We start from the raw sequence: 22,673 nt of genomic DNA on the forward strand, positions 1-22,673 counted from the left end.
AAAAGGGTCATTTTTAACAACATGGAAGTTGCTGAGAAGGCTCCAGTTTTGGTTTTGGATGAAGACAGCCATGGGAGAGCGCTGCTGGTGGAAAAAGTTTTGGCTTGATTGATCCATCACTACTTCTGCAACTAATAGAACTAGTACTAATAGTATAGCACCAAGTGCAACAAATGAAACTAGTACTGTAAATAGAGTACCAGTGGGTCTTTTGGCTGTTATGGTTATAGTGCTGATATGAAAAGTGCTAACATTATAACTATTACTAGGAGCTTGGCTTTAATTGTACAAGTACTACTTCTAAAAGTAGCAACAGCTAACAATACTGATACTAGTTTTTCTAGTTGTACAATCATTACTTGTAGAACTAGACAGAGACACAAGTGCCTTTATTATTACTAGTAATAGTATTGCTAATGCTCCTGAAAAGACTGATCTTGTGTAGAGCAGAGTGGAGTGGCGCTTCTGGCATGTGCCAATGTCCAACCCAAACATGTGCTGTGATACTGCAAAGACTGACTAAAGAAGGAATGTTTCTCCAGAGTGCTCCTCTTTTGCAGATCGCTGCGAAGATGTAGTGATTGGAATTTGAGGATAATCTTCTAAAGAGGGACAAAATATGTGTGCTTCCTGAGCCATCCTCTGGCACTCCCACAGGAAATAACTTAACAAATATTTCACTAATTAATAGAGTATCAAGAGGAAGATCTGTCTGGTACACCGCATAGATAAAGATGGAAACTTTAAGGGATATTTTGATATTTAAACCTGGGGCCTATTTTACTTAATTTTTCAAGGGTTGGTTTAGCTATTAGTCACAAAACAGGAGAATATCAGCAAAATGAGAAGGTGCATTAGGGTCACTCTAATAAACAGAAAAATGGAAATAAAAAGGATCTATTAATTTATAAGAAAAAAACATATACTTTTTGACATTATGAAGTTATAAATCAACTTTTCACGTTAAAGTCTTCAACTTATGAGGATAAAAAAAAAAACAGAAACTTTCAAGTTTTTAAGTTGTAAAGCTTGACTCGATAAGATTGAAAATGCCAGGCTTACAAATACATTAAGACACTGAAAAGTCAGAATTTACAAGAAACCAAACTGAAAATAAAGGAGGGACAGCCCCAAATTAGAGAAATCTCTCTTCTAAGATCAGATGATAATGGTCATGTGATGATTCTGGGCCAAAATTATAACTACTGCTTATTTATCAGTCCTGGCGAAATGAATGATTAGATTAGGCATTCAACTGCAGGACCTGTGCAAGAAAAACAGCTTTATATGGTCTGATTTAATTCCATGCAATTGGCGATTTTAACTGAATAATTTCAAGAGTTCTTAGTTCAGGTTCTTGTAAATTTAGCTAGAAAATTTGAAGGTTTTTTTTTCTCAAATTTTACGTAAGGGTTAATGCATGACGAGGTGTTCGATTATCAGGGATTAATGGGCGACGTGGAGGCCTGCCTCTGCAAATAGCAAATATCATTAGATAAAATTACTTCAGATAATTTGTTATGGAAAAAAACAAAAAACTAAACTAAAATCTTTAAAACAGTAGATACTGACACAGTTTAAATGTAAAAGTATCTTGATGGAATCTAGCAGCAATCCCAGTGACACTGTAGCTCACTTGTAGATGCTAACAGGCTTTAAGCTAACTTAATTTAGGTGCAGCTTTTAGCTGCTAAGTTGGCGCACTAAGCTACAGGGAGCTTACCTTGTCAGCACCAAACCAGTTTTGAAATGAAAACCAACACTTTCCCCAGGCAATATCTAAAAGAATGAACAGACATATAACTTTTAGCATGCTAATGCTAATGTTAGCATTAAACTTTTAGCACCTTGTTAGCCAATAATTGTTATTAGTTTTCCAATTTTCTCACTAATGAATAATTCAAGAGTGCTATCTTTTATACTCTTACCTTAACATTTTATAACGAACTCTCTCCGGCACTCTGTCCACAGTCATTCCACAACATCCTAAGGCATCTCTGCTTGACACAATTAGTGCACTGAAAAACTGTTGCAGACAACTAATATTATTAAGTACAGTGTGATGAAAGCATGCTGCTTGCCATGAATGCTTTTCACTTCTGCACCATCTTCATCTTTAAGCACTGGAGGTCGCCACGTTGTGTAAGGTGACAAACATGGCTGTGTGCTGTAAGGTACACAAGCTAATGACAGACAATCCAGACTGACTTTGTCCTCAGAGGTCTTATGTGGCAGAGCGAAGATGCTGTTTACTCTAATACTCCTTTATCCACAACAAGGGCTCAAGGTGAAGATTGATGAGAACACGGCGTGCTGTGGAGAAAAATGAAAAGCAAGATAAGCAAGACCCGCAAAAACTTTTTAATTTGCTCCACAGGGTTTGGAAGGCAATTAGAAGAAACACTTGCTGATAAAACAAAATGTCCTTGTTGCTCTCTGTGTCAGTGGAAATGAGTATGGGATGGATGGGCCGATGAATCACAAACCATGAGAGGTTAAATGTGTTGGAGTCAGGGATAATTTCCACACCTGGGTATCTGTTATAAAGGCTATCCTGCAAGCAAGAGAAGAGCTTGTATTAAAGGGTAAAAAACTGAGCCTTGCTTTTCATTCTTTGGTTTGGAAATGCCTAATGCTGAATGCATACAAGTCCCTCTGCCCACATCCACTTGCCACTTATTGTATTTAAAGGAAGGGACTTTTCAAGCAAACTAGCTTTCCCCAAGGTTTACTCTCAATACAGTGCACAACTGCCTCGTTAAAATGCAGGACTATGACCTAATGAGAGAGAAAAGTTGTTAAAAAGTGACTCTGCCAGCCTGATCTGTGTTGTTAAGTGACCCTGCACATTCTGAACAGGGAAGCGGTCCCTTGCAATGCACAGCACATGGGAACAAATATTTTAAATTGCATCTGTTAAGGTGCATTGTGTGGTGGCAACGGCTGCAATTGTGGTAATGATGGTGCCTTTCTAAACATTTTATACCGGTTTAATGATTGCACCAGTATAGGATGCAGCCCTCTGTAAAAAAAAGAAAAAAAAAAGAAAAAAAGTATTTTAATGGCAGCTCATACACTGGCTTTTATGGTAATTTATCCTTCCTGAACATGAGAGTTTCTTGACCATCCCTGCCTCTACTATTTATAGTTTTTCCTTATTATTGTGGGATCCAAGCTACCCCTAAAAATGCAGAGGCTAAAGCAAAAGATAGCTGTTTTATGTCTGAAGCTAGACTTAACAATCTTTTCGTCTGTTATGATGGTCAATGTGTCAGATTTGGCAGTTACAGAGCTATGAATTTATCCTGTGTCTCGACCAACATGATAGACGTGATGGTATCCGACCAGTCTTTGCAACCAACTAATGACCTTTTAAGGAAGATGGTTGGGGCTTGAAAACACCTGAGAAAAGGTTGCAAAACAAACACACTGTAAAAAAACTGTATTTGTTGATGAAAATATTCTATGAATGACACAGTAACTTTGATGCTAATGCTAACAACAGTTGCTCATCAAGTTGCTGAGGCACATCTGCAATTCTTCATTCCCTAAACCCGATTTAAAAATGCTTGATAAAGGCAAGAAAGTCTGTTCTCTGTCCACATGAAAAAAGCTTTTCCTCCATGAAATCACTCTAGCACAGCAAACGTAGCTTGTGTAGCTCTGTTAGCTCTGTAGCTGCATAGATGACATGACTAAAGCTAGGCTCTAAAAGCAGCTAGTTGTGTGGCTACATTATCGTTCATGTTGCTAAGGCTAACCTAGTTACTTTGTCTTAAGTTGTAATGTTAATTACATAGCAAGCCTAGCTATGTTAGCCTTAGCTAAAGCAAACAAAGCTAAAGTTCATACCACTGTTTATGTACTGTATCTACTTCTAAAATGGGTCTATATATAATTTAATTTGAATTCTGTTTTATTTAGGAAATGTTTCTCAGTCTGTAAAGTTTGCTTTTTGATTATTTCATGAATGACACTGTAAGATTTGTTTCATGAATAAAGTTTGATTAAAAAAAATCGAAAACTTGAAAGATGTTGAACCAGCAAATCACAGCACTTCTGTTCTGACTCAGGTAGCACCTCAGATTAGTGGTCTGTGAAAGTGGCCAACAGAGATGTACGGCTTACAGCTGGACTGTCTTTGGGGCCAGAGGCATTGTTTTTGGGTTATCTGCCTGCCCCCGTTCTTTCTCGTGTGATACCTAAACAATGCTTTTCCAGATTTTCTTCAGACCCCACAAAGATGTCCTCATAGACTCAAGGATTACTTGGTTGGATTTTGAAGGCCAAAGGGCCTCCTGTTGATCTCTTTCTTGTAAGATTTGTACAAATCACAATTCTGACTGATCCCTTCTTTTTGACCTACCACTGCTCCTCTATGACCAGGTGGTTTCCCCAGTTTCAGTCCATCATGGTAGTCCCTTTATGATGGCAGGGATGTTGTAGCCAGAGCTTGACACAATGTACCTCTGTCTCATTATTTGATTTCACAGCATCAGTTTTATCCTTTTTCTTAAACGTTGTTTGCACTTGTGGCATTTCAGCATGCAGAGCATTCTGTGCTGTCACTGGTCAACGTTGGGGCACAGCATGGAAGAAGAAAAAGTCAAACATGACCACATGTTGGGAGATCGTGAGATGTCCCAGATGTGGCAGAGTTGTAAAGGTAAAAAATAATGGGCTCAAGTGTACTCAGATGCAGGCCTTGGTCCTTAAAGAGGGGGTATTATACTTTTTCCGAAAACATAAAGTCACAATGTTGGGTGTCCATAATCCACGTACGTAAATTTTCAAACCGCAAGAAGACGTATGCGGCAGTAATCTTGGAATTAGCGTGTAAACTGATGAAAACGGTTCATTGAAAATCTCTCCGAGATTCTCCCAAGACAAGATTTCCATGGAGCGAACAGGGAGCAAACTGATGAGGTCATCGCAATATTATTTCTTGACTGGTTCGTGGTTCGTCCGTGCTGCCGGCAAAGCGAAACAGACCACCCCCACAAGGCCTCTCAGCCATTTAGCCATTGAGTAACAGTAATTAAACACTTACCAAACAGATACGTCCTGCTCTAGCCTTCGCTGCTGTTTGTTTCTTCCCCCCTCTCTCCAAACTATCAGGATCAGACTCCGGGTCTAACACGTACGGATGTATATCAAAGTTCGCCATATTTTACTCAGTCGGACTGGTTCATTCAAAGTTTACAACTACTAGCATAACAACATTAGCCACATTAGAGGGGGCAGGCACAAAACATTGAGTCCTGCTGCCAGCCAGCCTCCAGAAAATCGGTCAATCGGAGGAAAGCAGGTCCGTGGAGCTGGGGGGTGGGGTGTGTGTGTGTGGGTGTGTGTGTATGTGTGTTAAAGAGACAGCAATGAAAATGAAGCGTTTCAAACAGAGGTTAAAATAAGGGTTTCTCAGGACGCCAGTGTGAGAAACATGAGGAGTTTTTTGAGCTGTAAACCATGTAATACTACTACGTGGGTATCAGAGAGATGGTGTAAAGCCTTGAAAAAAGGCATAATACCCCAACTTTAAGGTACAACCACCCTGAGTTACAAACAGTACAAACTTTAACCCATCAGACGATAGTGATCTGTATACGTGCGCTCCAACACATTGCCATCTCAGACTGACCAATGCTAGAGCACCAGGATTGATGTTAAAAACTCAGCAAAGAATCTGCAGATTCCTGGGCAGTGTGGAGACATAATATATAAATCAGCCTCGAGTTTAATTCAGAGCTGGTTATGATGCAGCTGAGAAAATAACTGACATATTTTATAGCAGCTAAACGGTGAAACCACACCTCATAAGGAAACCTATCAAAAATTAAAGCTTAAACTCTGAAAGCTGCTGCTCCTGGGCTGAGGATAAATTACCATCACAGCTTTTAGTGTGGTTTTACAACAAGGTAACTCATTTAGCCTGCAGCCACTCCACTTTCTATTGATAATAAGCAGGCTAGAGAAACTTCCTGCCTCTATATATACCCAAGTAAAGAAAACAGAGGTGTTTGTTGTGGCACTGGAAATAGAGAATGGCATGTCTGTGTCTAGAGAAAAAGCCCCCTCTCTCAGGATAGAGAGCCTCAGATAGGGAGTAAGTTACAATGGTTACCCAAGGGCGGCTCTCTGGACACTTCCCAATGACTGACAATCTGCAGATGCTTGAAAAAACAAGAGCCACCACAGTGCATTTTTACTAAGCAACTGTTGGGAAAACTTGTATTTGACCCTTTTATACTGTCAGCATGTCAAAGACAACAAAGGTTTCCATATTTTTATTGATCAATGTCTGAATAATTGAAGTGGAATTTCTGACTTACTGGAAAAAGACTCCAGCTTTCATCCTTATTGATCATCTAAGCAGGCTAAAGTTCACGTTTGCCAATGCAGATTCAACTAAAGTGCACAAATGACAGAATAAAGTGCCTTATAAAAGAGAAAGGAGAGAAACTGCACATACCTTTGGGTAAATAATGGAGAGCCTCCATTTCAGTAAATGTGTATTTTCTTGAAGCAGCTGTTCTTTGGTTTTGGGTTGTTAACACGTTTAATTGGTGCTGTTAAATTTAACAAGCCAAAGGGTTGTGAGGCTACAAACAGTTATTAGCTTGTGGGAGGGAAATTGCAATTAGTAACAGTCACTAAGTGTCACTGTGTTGATTCTGTAAATAAGATAAGAACACAGCTTGGGATTAAAGTTGTTTAACATTCACTGGGGATGTTCATTTGTTTGATAGGTCTGGAAAATATGAGTACTATCAAATTTACAAAAGAACTTGAGAATGTGGAACATTATTTTCTGCAACATCAATCACAAAAATAAGCTCATAAGGTTCACATCCAACATTAATCTCTTAATTTAAGGGTTTATATTGGCTGTTAGAGTTAGTTATGGTCATAAATGATACAAATGGAGTGACCCCAATGAGCTACTTCAGGCAGATCTAAAGCCTGGCTCAAAGGGGAAAGTGAAATTAGTTTAGGTTCTTGAAGGAGTTTGAATACAATTTGACTGTCCTCTTTTAGTCTTTTGCCTTTTAGAGCAGTAATAAAACATCTTCAAGAACATTAACCATGTCCAATCGCCCCTTTTGGATCAAACTTTGGATAAGGATCTGAAAAAATGAGAACCCACACAGACATTTACAGTGCCTTTAAAAAGCATTCACCCCCTTGAAATTTTCAGCCTGTTATTGATTTTATAAATCAGTTATAGTCAATATAATTCGGCTTTTGTAACCAAAAACAAACACACCAAAAAAAAAACCCTCATATATTAAATTGGAGACAGATTTCTATAAAGTAATGTCAGTCAAATAAAATGTGAAATGTAAAATAAGTGACCGTAAAAATATTCACCCCACTCTTGGCAGAATTTAGTAGTCACCTGGTGCTCAATCCATTTTTAATCTAAAATAAGATTTTTAGAACAAGCATCGATAAAAATTCAATCACTGTTAAAACTGTCTCCACAAAAAAACCTCACATCTCTGTCCACTTGTGTGTATAATTGCCCCTGGGCCGAGGGCCTGGACAGCTCTTATCATTGAGTCCGGGGTTTGTGACAGGATACGGGTCGCGGGGGAGGACGTGTAACTCATTTCCAGATAATGACAAGGTTCTGTCTCCGTTCGCTCCTGCAGCAGGTCCAATTCAAAGACTCATCAATCCACTCACAGACGCTCCACGCCCCCACGGCCATCTCTTCACTTATCACCCCAAAAGTACCACCAGGCTCTCTAAATAACTGCTCCCCTGCTCTAATCTCTTCCAATCCTCTACAATGCCTTTCATCCTCTGCAACAGATCCTTTTCCATCTTTTTTTCCAGTGGTTTTTTTTTATTTTAAGCAGAACCTCCCATGATAGCAGCTTTGTGACAAAGGACCAACTGTTTCACTCCCCCGTTTCATTTCCTGTTAGTTATATTTAAGATGTGTGGCGAATATCTGGTGATGAATCCAGGAGTAGGTGGGTAGAGGAGAGGTGAACTGAGAATGGTAGAGGCAATTTGATCTTCATGGGTGGTCTGCCATGTTTAAACCAACCTCAAGCTTAATGAGGAAAAATAACAGACCTGTGGAGGAAGGGAGAAACCATAGGGAATTCTTGCTGCCCAAACCAAAATGGTCATTACGCATTTAGCTCACGTGTATTTAAATCAAACAGAAAGTGAATCAAACACCAGAAAATGATACAGCGTATAATGTTGATTCTGCTTCAGAGGGGTCTTTTTCTCAGAGCTGTTACCCCCTACAGCACATCACCACCATGCCTAGTTATTGAGAGAAATTAGAAAGGCAGAGCCGGTTTCACAGTAAGACTAAAGCTTGCACCTCTGCATCAAATATAACAAAACTTCACCTAAATGAATGGCAAAGCTGTTTTCACATTAAACATTGGTAAAAGGTGCCGTCTCAGTGCGAGTTACATCACCAGTTTCTGGTCCTGTCGCCACATTGTCTGCTTGTTTGTGTGCAGGAAACCACAGCAACGGAAACCAAGCATATTATGTCGGAGTTAGAGCTGATGAATATTAAGCATCAATGTATTATACCTCAAATTTGCAAAGAAGAGAGGAAGCATCAGTGGAGATCAAAAATATGGCTGCTAAATCCATCAAGGCAGAGGATGGGGGATTTTTGCATCATTTGGCCACTGATGCAGCCATGGATGTGGATTGGAAATGCATATGTTCACATACTGTATCTGCAAGTAGATTTGACTACTTGGTCTGTCGTCTGCAGTCATGAATTTCTCATTAGAGTACAAACAGTATGCCTATTAGAATTCCGCAGAGACTAGCAGATACACATTGCTACCCAGTACACCAATCACAGTCTGCATTGTTTTGAAATACAGCTGCAATTTTGTGGAACGTGTCGTGCTACATATTTAGCAGTGGGGTTGTCAGACTCATTAATTGCACTTCTTTAAGGTCCATAATAATTGAATTTTGTTTTTTAAGCTGTGTTATTGTACCTTTCAGCCCACTTTGGTTAGGCCATGTCGGCATCTCCCTGCAGTGTAAAACAAGTCCACCACTGCGCCGTAATGTCTCATTTGACTTTAAAAACTCAGACAGCTAAGTGGACAAGTCATAAGTCATCTGCATCTGGGTTATCAGTTGCAATAAAAACGGATCAACCCCATTGCAAATCAGGTTTATTGTGAAAATTTAGACTTTCGGCTTTTTGCAATGAACAATTCAAACAAAAGCAAATGAAAAAGCTCAACACAATGATACTCATAATAACTTCTCCAGTATGAAAATTATTCAGCCCCTGAACAGAATCCCTCAAAACAGCTCAAAAATGAAGCTGGAGCATCTATTGTGTTCATTGTGTGCTATTTCAACTCCTGTTGCTTGTTTTTTTTTCCATTGCAAAAAGCTGAAAAGTCTGTAAATTTTCACAATGAACCTGATTTGTTAAAATATTTTAAATTGAATTGCAACTGTATCATTTACATTTTTTTCTGGTCACTTATCTCCTTTTTAATCTGTAACAAATTCATTTTTCTGTGGTTAAGTTGAAATCATAACCTTCAATCAACGTAAGATTCAACCTTCATATTTTCTTTTCAAAATATAAGTGGATCTTGAACCAACAGGGAAAAAGCTACTCTTAGTTTAAGATAGTAGATAGTAGTATTAAGTGCTTTTGGAATAGGTTCAGTGCTATGTGAGCCAGTAGTGTGCGCTATGGCACAGATTTACTGCAGAAGAGTAAATCTGGCTATAGATCCCAGCTAATGTTCTTCTAATGCTTCTCTGTGTAAAATTCAACACAAGAAGTATCAATTGATGACCAAATTCAGGGATTTGCAAGACTTTTTCTACAATTATTGTCTGTTCCAGTTGTCCACACGTGGCATTTTTTAGGTTTTATCAAATTCTCTGTATTTTGAGAATATATTCCATAAATTGCTGCAAGCACAGACTGTAAATTTTGTGTGAAAGTCCACGAGTCACTGTTAACTGATTTTTCATAAAAAGAAATAAAAAGGTAAGGTTTGGAGGACATTGAAGATAACACATCACAAAATTTTGTGTCAATAAACAAAGCATTTAAGAACTTGTCATTTTTGTTTTATCTCTACAAAGATTAATTCCTCTTATTTTGTCAAATGTTTTACTTTTTAAGATAATATTTTATATTTTCTTGCACTATACCTGCTATTAATAGCAAAATTTAAACACATTGAATATTTACTCTGTGGGAATTGCATTAGTAGTACCCGTCTCTGTTGAATGAAAATCCTGTAGCTTCCCATAGAGCATTATTTTTGATGAATCATCATCACTGACCTAAAGAGGATGTTTAGCAAAATTGGTGTTGGGCATCCATCCTTTTTAATTTAACCAATACCTTTTATATATTATATTTTTTCAGGTTTTAGTGCTACATTTTGGTTGTTTGCCAACTTTTTAAATGAGTTTTTAGTTTTAATTCTTAGACACTTGCTGTTGCTACCATCTGAACCATAAGCCCTGAAATCCAGTTAACGGATTCTACGGAGTCTAGCAAAGACTTCGATGTTTTGTGACATTGCTCCGTTGGTGCTGGTCGCCCTGTAGATCTCTGGATGAGCGTGTCTGACGGCTCCATTAGGAGGTAAAGTAACAGTGGGTCTTTGGTTACAGTGGAGGCCAGCTGTGCTGCCACTTTTGGTTTTAAGCAGCGCTGAGCAGACACCGTACGTTGATTATAGGTGTTTATACTGGCCATGTGATCCAGTGCGACAATAGGCATGGCTCTGACTCAGACCTGAAGCTGAACGCACTAATGAGGACCAGGCCAGGCCAGTCTACCTCTGCTTTTTAACCCTTTAGATGCCTCTAGAGTATTTTAATGCTGCTAACATTCAATGACAACTGTATAACTGTATAGATATAACCTAACCTTCGATTTTCTTTTTTTTTTTTTTGTTTTGTTTTGTTTTGTTTGTCGCTTTTAGAGTTTTACAAATAACACCAACACTACTGAAAAGACATTCAGATGTCCCCAAAACCTTCAGAAAGTTTTTGGAAATCAGAAAGTGTGAATGCAACAAGAACAATATTTATGGTAAAAGATCTGGGAGGCTCAAATTATCCAGCAGCCAGTCCAAGCTTATGGGGTTACAGAACTTATGAACTATTTTCCATCAAGTGATGACTTGAGTTTTAGGCACTAACTTTCAACAAAAAATGTATCGACCTTTTTTCTGGTAGGATTTTAAAATGGCATGCTCTCTTAGTCAACCCTAGGCATTATGGGACCCTGAGGGTTATGAGTGACACTCTGAATCAGACTCCTTATTCCTGACAGAAACAGCCTGTGCTCTCTGGGTCACCTCTCCTTCTCCCAAGGGTCAACAGGAGAATAATTTAGGGCAGGGCACACTGAGGGGGTGACTGGATCATTCAGTGCCACGAGCGTGCAGTGACCCCATTATTTGTACAATAAAGCTTCAGTTAGTGGTGATGCAATCAGGAAGTGATGTCAAGAATTAGCAGCCACTCACATTACCATTGATCGGGGGGCTTTTGAAAATGATCGTATGGAGATCCGTGGTAATTTGTTATGTGTTATACAATCTCAACCAAAGCCGATATTTCACATCTGCTTCTTTTCAATGAGATTTTTTTCCACTTTTGGGAAAAAGCAAATGCACACACAAGGGGTTCAGGAATGTTTCCACAACCAATGATATTTGAGCTCCAGCCTCGCTTGTGTTACTAGCACGAATGTCCACTTGAATAAAGAGCCAGAGAGGCTGTAATGGAGTAAGAAAGTGAAAATTTACAAGCATACCATCGTCCAGTGTCACATCAAACTCATGCCATTCAACCACAGAGGCATGAAAATTGTGTTTGGATGGATGGAATTGACAAGGAGGGTGAGACAGGTCGTAACCAGGGTCAGGAATGTGTCTGCACAAACTCAGTGCACCCGAGTTTTGTTGCTTTCTACAGCAAAGTCATAGAGCCAACTGTTGTAACCCTATATCTAACGCAGGGCTCACTGCAGGACGAATTATCTCTCACAGCCATGTCTAATGCGTTTTTAATAATATATTCGCCTCATCAGCATATCACCTCTCAGGGCAGGCCTGTGTACTCTGAAAGGCCAAAGGAAAAGGGGGCCAGACAAAAAGCTTTTAAGAGGTCTTAGTGAGGAATGATGGCGGGAGGAGACGTATGGCTCAGCAAAATTAGATCCACCCGGGAAAAAAAGGAGAACACTGAAGTAAAAGTATGGAACATGCATTAGTCCAGAGTTAAATTATGAGGGGTACCATTAGGGATCACAGATAGTCACTTTATCCGTATAGTTTATTAAAGAGTATCTCCACTGTTAAGTCAAGCACAACATAGCCAGATTAAGACTAGATTACTGTCCTAGTCCCAGTTTCCAAGCATGAAAATGAATTTATTGACTGAGGTGCAACCCCAGTTCCACAAAAGTTATGCCATCTTGTAAAATGCACATAATGCAATGATTTGCATGTCTCATAAACCCATATTTCATTCACAATAGAACACAAACAACATATCAGATGTTGAAACTGAGACATTTTACCATTTCATGAAAATATTCTGAATTTTGTGGCAGCAACACATCTCAAAAAAGCAGAGACAGTGCAAGAAAAGTTAGAAAAGCTAGAAAAGTGGTACTAATGAAAAACAGCTGGGTGAGTATTTTGACAACAGTTCAGGTACATGTCAGAGTATAACAGCATTTTAGAGAGTCTCTCAGAAGTAAAGATGGGCAGAGGTTCACCAGCCTATGAAAAACTGTGTTGAAATTTTGTGGAATGATTTTAGAAAAATGCTCCTCAATGTAAAATTGTGAAGACTTTGATTATCCCACTGCCTACAGTTCATTATATTATAAAAGATTCAGCGAATCTGGTGAAATCTCCGTAAACAAAGGGGCAAGGTCGAAGATGAGTATTGGTGGCTCATGGTCTCTGGGCCCTTAAAATCCACTGCACTAAAAACAGGCATGATCCTGTACTGGAAATCACTGCATGGGCTTGGGGGCACTTCCAGAAATCATCGTTGGTCAGCAGATTTTGCTGTGCCATTCACAATTACAAATTTAAGCTGTATCATGCAAAGAAGAAGCCATATGTGAAAAGGATCCAGAAACACAGCTGTATTCTCTGGGCCAAAGCTCATTTAAAATGGACTGAGGCAAAATGTTTTTCCCACATCCGAACCATAGCCAAAATAAAATCAATACTCAGCCAGTCAGACCTTGAAAAAGTCATCCATGCACTCATCTTCTCCAGACTCGATTACTGCAACTCTCTTTTTCTGGTATCTCCCAAAAATCCCTCTCACAGCTACAGTTAGTGCAGAATGCAGCAGCTAGGCTTCTAAATGGTTTTAACAGATGACATCACATCACCCCCCATTTTAGCATCCTTACACTGGCTCCCTGTAAGTTTTAGAATTATTTTCAAGATTTTACTCACCACTTTTAAAACACTGAAGGGCCTGGCTCCAAACTACCTAACAGAACTTTTAATCCCTTACGAGCCAGGCCGCAGCCTTAGATCCTTGGGCGGGGGCCTCCTGGTCATTCCAAGGTCGAGGCTTAAGAGTAAAGGTGACAGGGCCTTCTCTGTCAGAGCACCTCAACTTTGGAACGACCTGCCTGAGGGCTGTAAATTATGCTGCATAATGGCATTAGAGTCTGCACATTTAAATGCAGATGTGCGGTCGTTATCTGTCGTTTTTACAGCTGAAGAGTGGAACGATTGGTTAAAGGGTTTTAATATTTAGTAACACAAAAGTACTCTAACGGGTTACTTTTAGAATTAGTAATGTAGCAAATTACTTTTCTCAGTATGTAACGCAGTAATCTAGTGAGTTAGTTTCAAAAGTAATGCTACCCAGCACTGATAAAGAAGAGAGACCATCCAGCTTGTTATCAGTTCATTGTTCAGAAGCCTGCATCTCTGATAGTATGAGATTGCATTAGTGTGGCGTGGGCAGCTTACACATCTAGAAAGGCACTATACATGCTGAAAAGTAGATAGAGGTTTAAAGCAACATATGGTACTATCCAGACCCGTCTCTTTCAGGGAAGGCCTTGGCTATTTCAGCAAGACAATCAAAAACCACAGACTACATCCATCAAAACAGCATGGCCTCACAGTAGAAGAGTCTGGGTACTTAAGTTGCCTTCCTGCAGTCCAGAACTTTCACCAACAGTTAACATTTGTCCCATAATAATATGAAAAATACAGCAATAAAATCCCAGGACTGTTGAGCAGCTGGAATCCTTCAAGAATGGGATGCTTAGAAATGTATTATCTCCCCTTAAAAAGTAAAAGGATAAACATTTTCCTTATTTTTCCCAGATTAATATCCCTAAAGTTTTGCTCCCCGTCCCCAACATGATGGCTTTTGTGAACAATGTAGATTTCAAACTGCACTAAAACCATTTTATTGATACTATTAGCTCTCTTTCTTCCCATAGAAAAGCAACCAAACACTGGGTTGAGCTGCCTCTTGAAGACCTTTAAACTTGTGTGCTTATTTTCCTTCACTAATACAAGCATACCAAGTACCTGAGATTAGCTTGATTAGTTTGAGTGGTAAATTTAAAAGCTACCCTTCTCAGCCCTTCTCATCCTTCATTCTGAAGTCTGAGCTAAGAAGGCCACTTTAGCCAACTTATTGACCCCACTGACCCCAACAATCAGACCACAACCTGAGAAACTGAGAGAAAGAGGGCTGGGTGCCAAATGTCCCATCTACAAATAGGGGCAAAATGGCATTAGCCATCTTCACAGGGTCAGCCCAGCCATTAGGCCTGATCCCAAATATCCCCCATCGCTCTTCCAATTAAGCCGTCAAAGCGGGGCAGATGGTTGTGACGCTATCCGGGTGCCGTGCTGCCCCCGTGCCCGCGTCTCGTACCCTCTCCCAGCCATCCATCACTTGAGGAGTCTAATTAGCTTGTTATTCTGCCATGCTAACTATTCCAGGCTTGTGAAAAGGCCTCCTCGTGTTTTGAATGACAGGGGAAGCATTGAGAGCGGGCGAATGGGAGGAGGGGAGGAAAGCCAATCACGGAGTGCAGAATGGCATTTGAATAGCCTTTTCAGAACACTACAGCAGCAATTATATTTCCCCCGTCAGACTTCCTGCCAGGATATTTTTCTTTCTTGTTTCTTCATCAGCACAGTGCCATCAGTTGACAAGTTAAGCTCGACACAATGAAAGAGCATGTGAAAGAGGTCAAAAGAGTCATTTCTTCTGTGCCATCACTGCAGAAATGCAAAAAGACTTGGTGCAAGCAAAGGTTAGGAAAATTCACAATTTCTGACACTTACTGGGTTGTAGAGTTGGCGCCATTTTCACCAAACAGACGGACCATCTTCGCTTTGATTTAGGAACTTTACAACCTTAAGTAAGATACCTGTGAGCAGAATTGACTGGCAGAGTGACACAGAAAAAGTAGACTTCTTTAGGCACACCTCTAAATTTACTGATTCCTTCCTGAAGTCCTTCCTAACCTTCTATTTATAAACGACTCAGCTATGGTACCATTATTTCCTATTTTCCTCTTTTATTATCTTCTGCTTGTGAGATGACACAGCAGGTCGCCCCATGCTGTTTATTTTCCTCCCACCTTTCATTATCTCCGTCTGTTTCCCTGGACTGAAACGCTGCCAAAAACACAATCTGCCCTCCTGCTCCATGCCCGTCTGAAGAGTCCTTGTCTGTTGGTCGTCTGCGGTCCCCTGAAGAGGTTTTCTTTCTTTTACCTCTTGTGAACAAGCTACTTCTGAAGCTGCAGGATGCATGGAAGCACTTTAGCGCGCTGCATGGAGCACCTGGCTGTTTTAGGTCCAAAGAATCTCAGCCTTTTTTAGCTCTAACTCCGAATATGAACACAAGATGGAGGAATAGTTTACAGTTAAGGCAGCTTAAGGAGAGAACTGTGGTTTTCTATCAGTCAGTTGATGGTTTTCTCAATGCTTCCTTAATGGTGTCATGAAAGACCGCAATAATTTACATTTTCACATTAAAATTAATATCAGTTTTTGTTATCAAAATAATGATTATTTGTCTATATTCTTCATAACAAACTCTTTTTGTATACAGTGAGGATTTTTTGTTTGTGTGCAGCAAGGTTATTATAGTTAACAAAAACTAACTAAATAACTAAAACTTAAATTCGAAAATAATTTTAGTTAACCGAAACTAAATAAAAACTGAGCTTTGCCAAAGAAACCAAAACTAACTAAAACTGTATAGTATGCTTATAAAACGAACTAAAAATATTAAAAATAAAAATAGAGATAAAATATATTTAGTTTTATTCTTTGAGACAACCATGCTGACTGCCACCTAAACCCAAGCCTGGGGAGTGTAAAATGACCTAATTTGATTGGTTGATTTCACACAGTGGTCCTTCTTGAGTTGTATTCAAACATCATATTTAAATAAATAGAATCATAAGTGAAGAGTAGTCTGTTTAAATATGTTTTTAAAAAATGTTTGATGTTCACTCAGCCCTAACATGTATCAGAAAAATAAATTGAAACTGAAACTAATGAAACTAAACTAAAACCTAGCATTTTTGGAAAGTAAAAACTAAACTGACAAACCAGCAGTAAAAACTAATAAAAACTAAACTGAAATTTAACACAGAAATTGATAACAAAATAAAAATAAAAACTACTTAAAAATCCCAAACTATTATAACCTTGGTGTGCAGAATGTTTGCCGGGGGTAATTTACATCCAAAGGATTTTGTACTGATTTTTATGCATGTTGCTGTTCTCCAGTCCCTATGCCTGTCTTTTTGGGCCCTTGTGATGCTTTTCTTGCTCTGGGATGGCAAAAATCCACAATAACCTGAAAACTGCACATTTGATTAACCTTCTAGTTATGTTAAGGGCCCTCAATTAGCATTTTTTTTCTGACAGAATGGTGATAAGATATATGTAAAGATATACAACTCAACAGTTTGGCTCCAGAAGTAAAATTTCCATTTTTTATCTCCTTAGTGGTTTTGATGTTTTGATGTCATATTGTCAGAAAAATCTAAGGTAGACTAACCTCGAGCTACCCAAGTGTGAAATGATGGTATGTTCCTCTGTTGAAGACAAAGGTTAGTGCAATATCAACTTCCTTTACTTAAAACATAGAAGTCTATCAACTGAGATTTCATGCGTCATGCTAATCGCCCCTCTTTAATTAGCGCTGATGAGATACAGAGGCTAAAACACACAGAAATTTTTGCCAGTCCAGCACACTTAGTGCTTGTTTTACAGAAGCAAGGTGGCACATCAGTGGCGGTGCACTTAGATCACCAACACCACGATGACAGAGTGAGACAGACAAAGAGAAAATACAATTTTCAAACCGATAACTCCTTTGTGCAGAGACATGTGGAAAAAAACCCATTAGATGATTGATGGGTGTGCACTTCAAGGACTGGAAAAAAAATATAGCCCAAGCACATCTGTATCTCTGCTGTTGAAACTAAATCACAGAACACATTATTATCAGACAAAGTAATATGTTGATATGATAATGTGTTGTTCTTTAAGTTATATTAGCAGTTGGCAGTAAGAAAGATGCATTCTTGAGTTATATCTTGGACTTGTATTGTTTTTCACAATTAAGTTTACAACATATGTTGAAACCAATGAAAGCAAAGAAGATGGATGGTCCAGGACACCTTTGAGAGAAAGAATAGGAAGTTTCCAAAAAGTTTATTTTGGAAACACAGTAGCAAAGACAGTAGTAAAGAGAGGTGACCAGAAAGAGAAAGGTGAAGAGAGAAAGTGCCAATTTAATACCTGGTTTCATTTGATGTTACATTGCAACACTTTTACTGCTGTTGCAGTTAGCACTGGCCTTTGTGGATTAGGTGCTACTTGTAATGAGGCTGGTTTGCATCTGGGTGGAGCAATATTTGGCTCAATTAGGAAGATTCCATCTCGTACATACATGTAAATTGGACAGTTAGCTGTTTGCTCAGCTAAGCAGTTTGCATACAATGTGTGAGCAGTGACTGTGGATTTTCCCTTTGCATGTGCATGTGTGTTTTTTTCTTGCCAAAGGACCATTCTATAAAATACTTAATTAGTCTTTGGTCATGATTTTACTTAATATGTGCAAAACAGCCTCAAAGCAGCCAAAGCCTTGCACTCCTCTCTGAGATCTTTGCCCCCCCCCCCCAGGTTGGGAACCCCTGCTTAAGTGGCTCTGCTCTGTGATTTTGAATACTACTTTGAGCAGCAAGAGTGTTTGTTCTTTTGAAAGATTCATAAAGGGTCTGATATTGGTCTTTTCTCTTTATCATTTAAAAACGTCATAAACATGTTTTGTAAGGTTTTCTGGTGCCAAATTCTTAAAGTATTATTTAGAAAGAGGGCAAACAAACTCTAATAGGCAAACTCCTTTAAATTAAATCATGTACCTGATTTGACACCTGGTTTATCAATTGTACGGCAGTTGCGGTAATGCCAACCAGCTTATCAAGTCATAAAACAAACACAAACTACTCTACTGATATTCATATAACCTCAAAGAAACCAAAAGATGTAAATGGACATAAATCCATGAGGTTTTCTGCTGCCATGGTGCAATTTAAAGTATGTGTTATATTTTTAAACCCATGCATTTTTAAAATCACACATTAACTGGAGGCTGGGGAACTAACAGGGGGCTTCACCTTTTCATAGGGATCTCAAAATCCTGTAAATAACTTTTAGTTCTGCTAATCGTGTCTAATGAGCGGCCTATTGAATTCTTTACTGTACAGAAGAACAGGGCAGCTGTAAGCTGGAAATGATATGTATGGGTTTCTAGCTGTAATTAGCCTCACAGGTCATACTCTTTGCATTTAATTGAGTGACATTAGAAACCATACAGTGTCACTTCTTGTTCATGACTTGTGTGTGAGTGAGGAAAAATCTAAATGGGCCACGTTTAGCCTGCAGTGCTGAGGCAGGTGGTGCTGGCGTTGCAGGTGTGCTACTTGAGCCGTGTCACCCTAGATTTCCTGTCAGCCGATGTCAAGATGGCCGCCCTCCATCAAAAACACCAGAGGGGCTTTTTTATTGCTTCTCCTGTTATATTATCTCAATAAAGAAAGGTTAGTGAGAGACAAAAGACTGATTTGTGAGACAGGTGAGCACTGACCTCACGCTTTTGGCTCTTTGCATTGAATCCTGCCAAGAACTCTTCATGCGTGGTTGAGAATTCAGCGACGGAGTGTTTGGACAGGAGAAATCTGAAAAGACCTCGACTGTATGTCTGTTTATCTTGAAAACAGGAGTGAGGTTTTTACACCCTTAAGCTGTCGATTAAAATTCTCCACAACAGCTCAGGGCAAGGTTGCACATTACAAGGTCTCTGGGATAGTCAGAGCTGTTAACTGGTACTGCATGGACTTTACACTCTTAATGAAAGTCATTTCTGTATTTTAGATTAAAGATGATTTAAAATTAACAGCCCTGCGTTTCAGAGTTTATTCAACTCTCATACTACGGATTACACATGACAATTTTAAGTTTCATGGCCTTACTGTTTTCCTCCTCAGACTGGCTTCACAATATGATTTACAGACAAAAAAGGAAAGTTTCAGCATTTTTTAAAACATTTTTATCTTCCAAATGTACACACTAGATGATTCCACCAGGATGCAAAACCATTATTGAGTTCCAAAATATAAAACGTTTACCATGTGTAATGGACAAGAAATGCTGGTGCCGATAAGCAAGTTGAGGATGCTGAATAATGAATTTAACCAGGCGCATGTATCTATAATTTGGACAAGAAGATGGCGCTGAGGAGGTACAAAGTGTAAGAGCTGTAAAATGGGTCCTACTATATTTCTCCTTTTGCAGAGGAACACTTCACTGAAAGCCACTGGGGGACTCAGAGTGTGGGCATGGAAGATAAACATGATTAAGTTATGGGTCTCTTTCAAATGGGTAAAATTTGATAAGGTGTCCTCTAGGGTCTCCTACAAGTGGGTAAAACTTGACAAAGTGCAATTTATGATTCCTTTAAGAGGGCTTAATTGGACAAAGTGTCCACTATTATGCCCTGTAAATGGGCAAAATTGGAAATGGTGCTTTTCTTAGTGCCCTGTAAATGGAAAAAAAAACAAAATAGTAAAGCACCTTCTAGGGCATTGGTTGCCAACATGGGGTCTGGGAGCATGGGCATGCTTCACTGCTCTGATGTTACAAAAATTAGATTTGCAAATATTGACTAAAGCCATGATAAAGTGGTTATTAAGTAGTTTTTATTCAAAGGTCTTCACTGCTCTAGGGTGCCCAAGGTTCCCTGTAGGATGCAAGGTTCCCTCTTTGTGGCCTTGTAATCGGGCAAAATTAGACAAAGTGCCCTTGATAATGAATTTAGGTTGGCAAAAATCCCTTTATGGTCCCCTTCAAGAGGGCAGGGTTTTTTTAAAGTGCACTCTAGGATTCCATTCAAGTGGGACATTTGACAGTACTCTCTTTGGTCCCCTACAAATGGGCAAATATGACCAAGAGCCATTTTGGTGCCCTGTGGGTGGGCAAAGGTTGAAAAAAAGCCCTCTAGGATCCCCTCCAGTGGGCAAAATAAAACAAAGAGCCCTGAAGAATGCCCTGGGCATGGACACAATTTGACAAAGTGCTCTCTGGTGGCCTGTAAGTGGGAGAAATTTGACGAGATGCCCTCTTTGGTTCCCTAAAATGAGCAAAGTTTGACAAAGAGACTGTTTTGGTGCCCTGCATATAGGCCAAATTTGACAGCATGACCATAGGGTCCCCTCCAAGTGGTCAGATTTGACAAAGTGCCCTCTATGGTGCCTTCCAAGAGGGCGGGATCTGACAATATGCCTTCTAGGGCCTCCTCCATTTTGGGAAAATTTAAAGTAGAACCGTATCTGGGGCCCTTGTTACAGTACCCTCAGTCAACAAAACCTGATAAATTGACCTGTGGAAGGCACATGTCCAGTAGTGGAGAAAATGCTACAAAGTGTCATGGAGCTTCACTGATAACCTGACTTGTGTATGTCTGTAAAATAAATTGTTAAATCATTATTCATTCCTCATCTGTTACAATACAAAGGTGTAGTAAGTAAAGATAAAAAGGTCTAACCTTTACCAGAATGTCTAAATTTTCCACCATAAATGTATGACAATTTTCTGTGCGTTGGTGTCCAGCATAATACATGCAGCAGGGGCCTTTTTCATTATTTTTGCTCTTAGTCTGCCTCTGATTTTAGCCCCCAGTCTTCTTGAGATATTCCGACATGAATTAAAGCAAACGTGCAACTTGCCATTGGAGAGTTTCATTCAAAGAAGAATGTAGATTCTTCATGTATAATTTATTTTTACACCAGTTTTCTGTGTTTTCTGTTTGTTCTACCTGTTTTCTTGCACTCAGCCTCTCCAGTCAGGTTGAAATGACCTTGCTTGTTGTTATGTGATTTAAATTGATTGATTTTGCACACCTTCCTGTTTCCATTCATCAATTTTTTCATGATGGATTAAAAACAAAACCAAATAAGGCAGAGATCTCTGTTCAGTTTGTTCTGCCAAGACTATGTCCATCACTGAGTCCTTACTGCAGCCAGGTCTCTTGTTATTGGACATTTTTATTGTTATACAAAACAGACACTCTGCTCACAGTTATTAGGAGTGAGACAAAGATGTATCGACTGGTCTGACACCAGTTTTACATCTACTGCAGCTTCATGGTGAGCTCAATTATATGAAAATCAATGTTCTATCTGTACAAATCAGAGTGTTTAAACAAGAACTCCATGAATCAACACCAGTTAGTCTATCATATCTAGAGATATAGGATACATTCAGATTGATAGAGATAGTTCTTTACATAAGATCAAGTGCTGTCAAAGCCCCCTTTTTATGAGTGCATGCATGTTTGCAATGTGAGCAAAAGAGAAAGAAAAAGAGATTTAATTCCCAGGAGGCATCATACAGTCATGGACAAAAGTATTGGCACCCCTGGAATTTTTCCAGAAAATACACCATTTCACCCAGAAATTGTTGCAATTACAAATGTTTTTGGTATACATGTGTTTATTGCCTTTATGTGCATTGGAACAACACAAAAATCTCTTCTCCATGCTTGGTGTGACACACACAGGCACACAACACAAAGGTTGAGTCAACTTTTAGACATGCTAACTGGCTTCAGGTGTGATTTCTAGTTTTCTAGCACCTGTTACTGCCACAGGTGAGTTTAAATGAGCATCATATGCTTGAAATAAAATGACTTACCCACAGTTTTGAAAGGATGCAAATAATTTTGTCTGGCCCATTTTTTGAGTTTTGTGTAAAATTATGTCAATTTTGTCTCTTTTCTTCAGATTTTTTGTGTTGTTCCAAAGCACATAAAGGCAATAAACATGTGTATACCAAAAGTTTTCATAATTGCAACAATTTCTGGGAGAAATGGTGTATTTTCTGGAAAAATTCCAGGGGTGCCAATACTTTGATCCATAACTGTACAAGGACACTCAGCCAACAGGACAGGACCCTCTGCCTTCACAAAATACCAGTGATAATGATGATGAATGAATATGGTTAAATGGTGATTGTCTCCACACTCTTACATGCCTGCTTATCAATATAAGATGGAGCATCAAGACGCTCACTCACTATTTTCATAGGGCC

This window comes from Cheilinus undulatus, linkage group 15, assembly GCF_018320785.1.
Source record: "Cheilinus undulatus linkage group 15, ASM1832078v1, whole genome shotgun sequence".
NCBI lineage: Eukaryota > Metazoa > Chordata > Actinopteri > Labriformes > Labridae > Cheilinus > Cheilinus undulatus.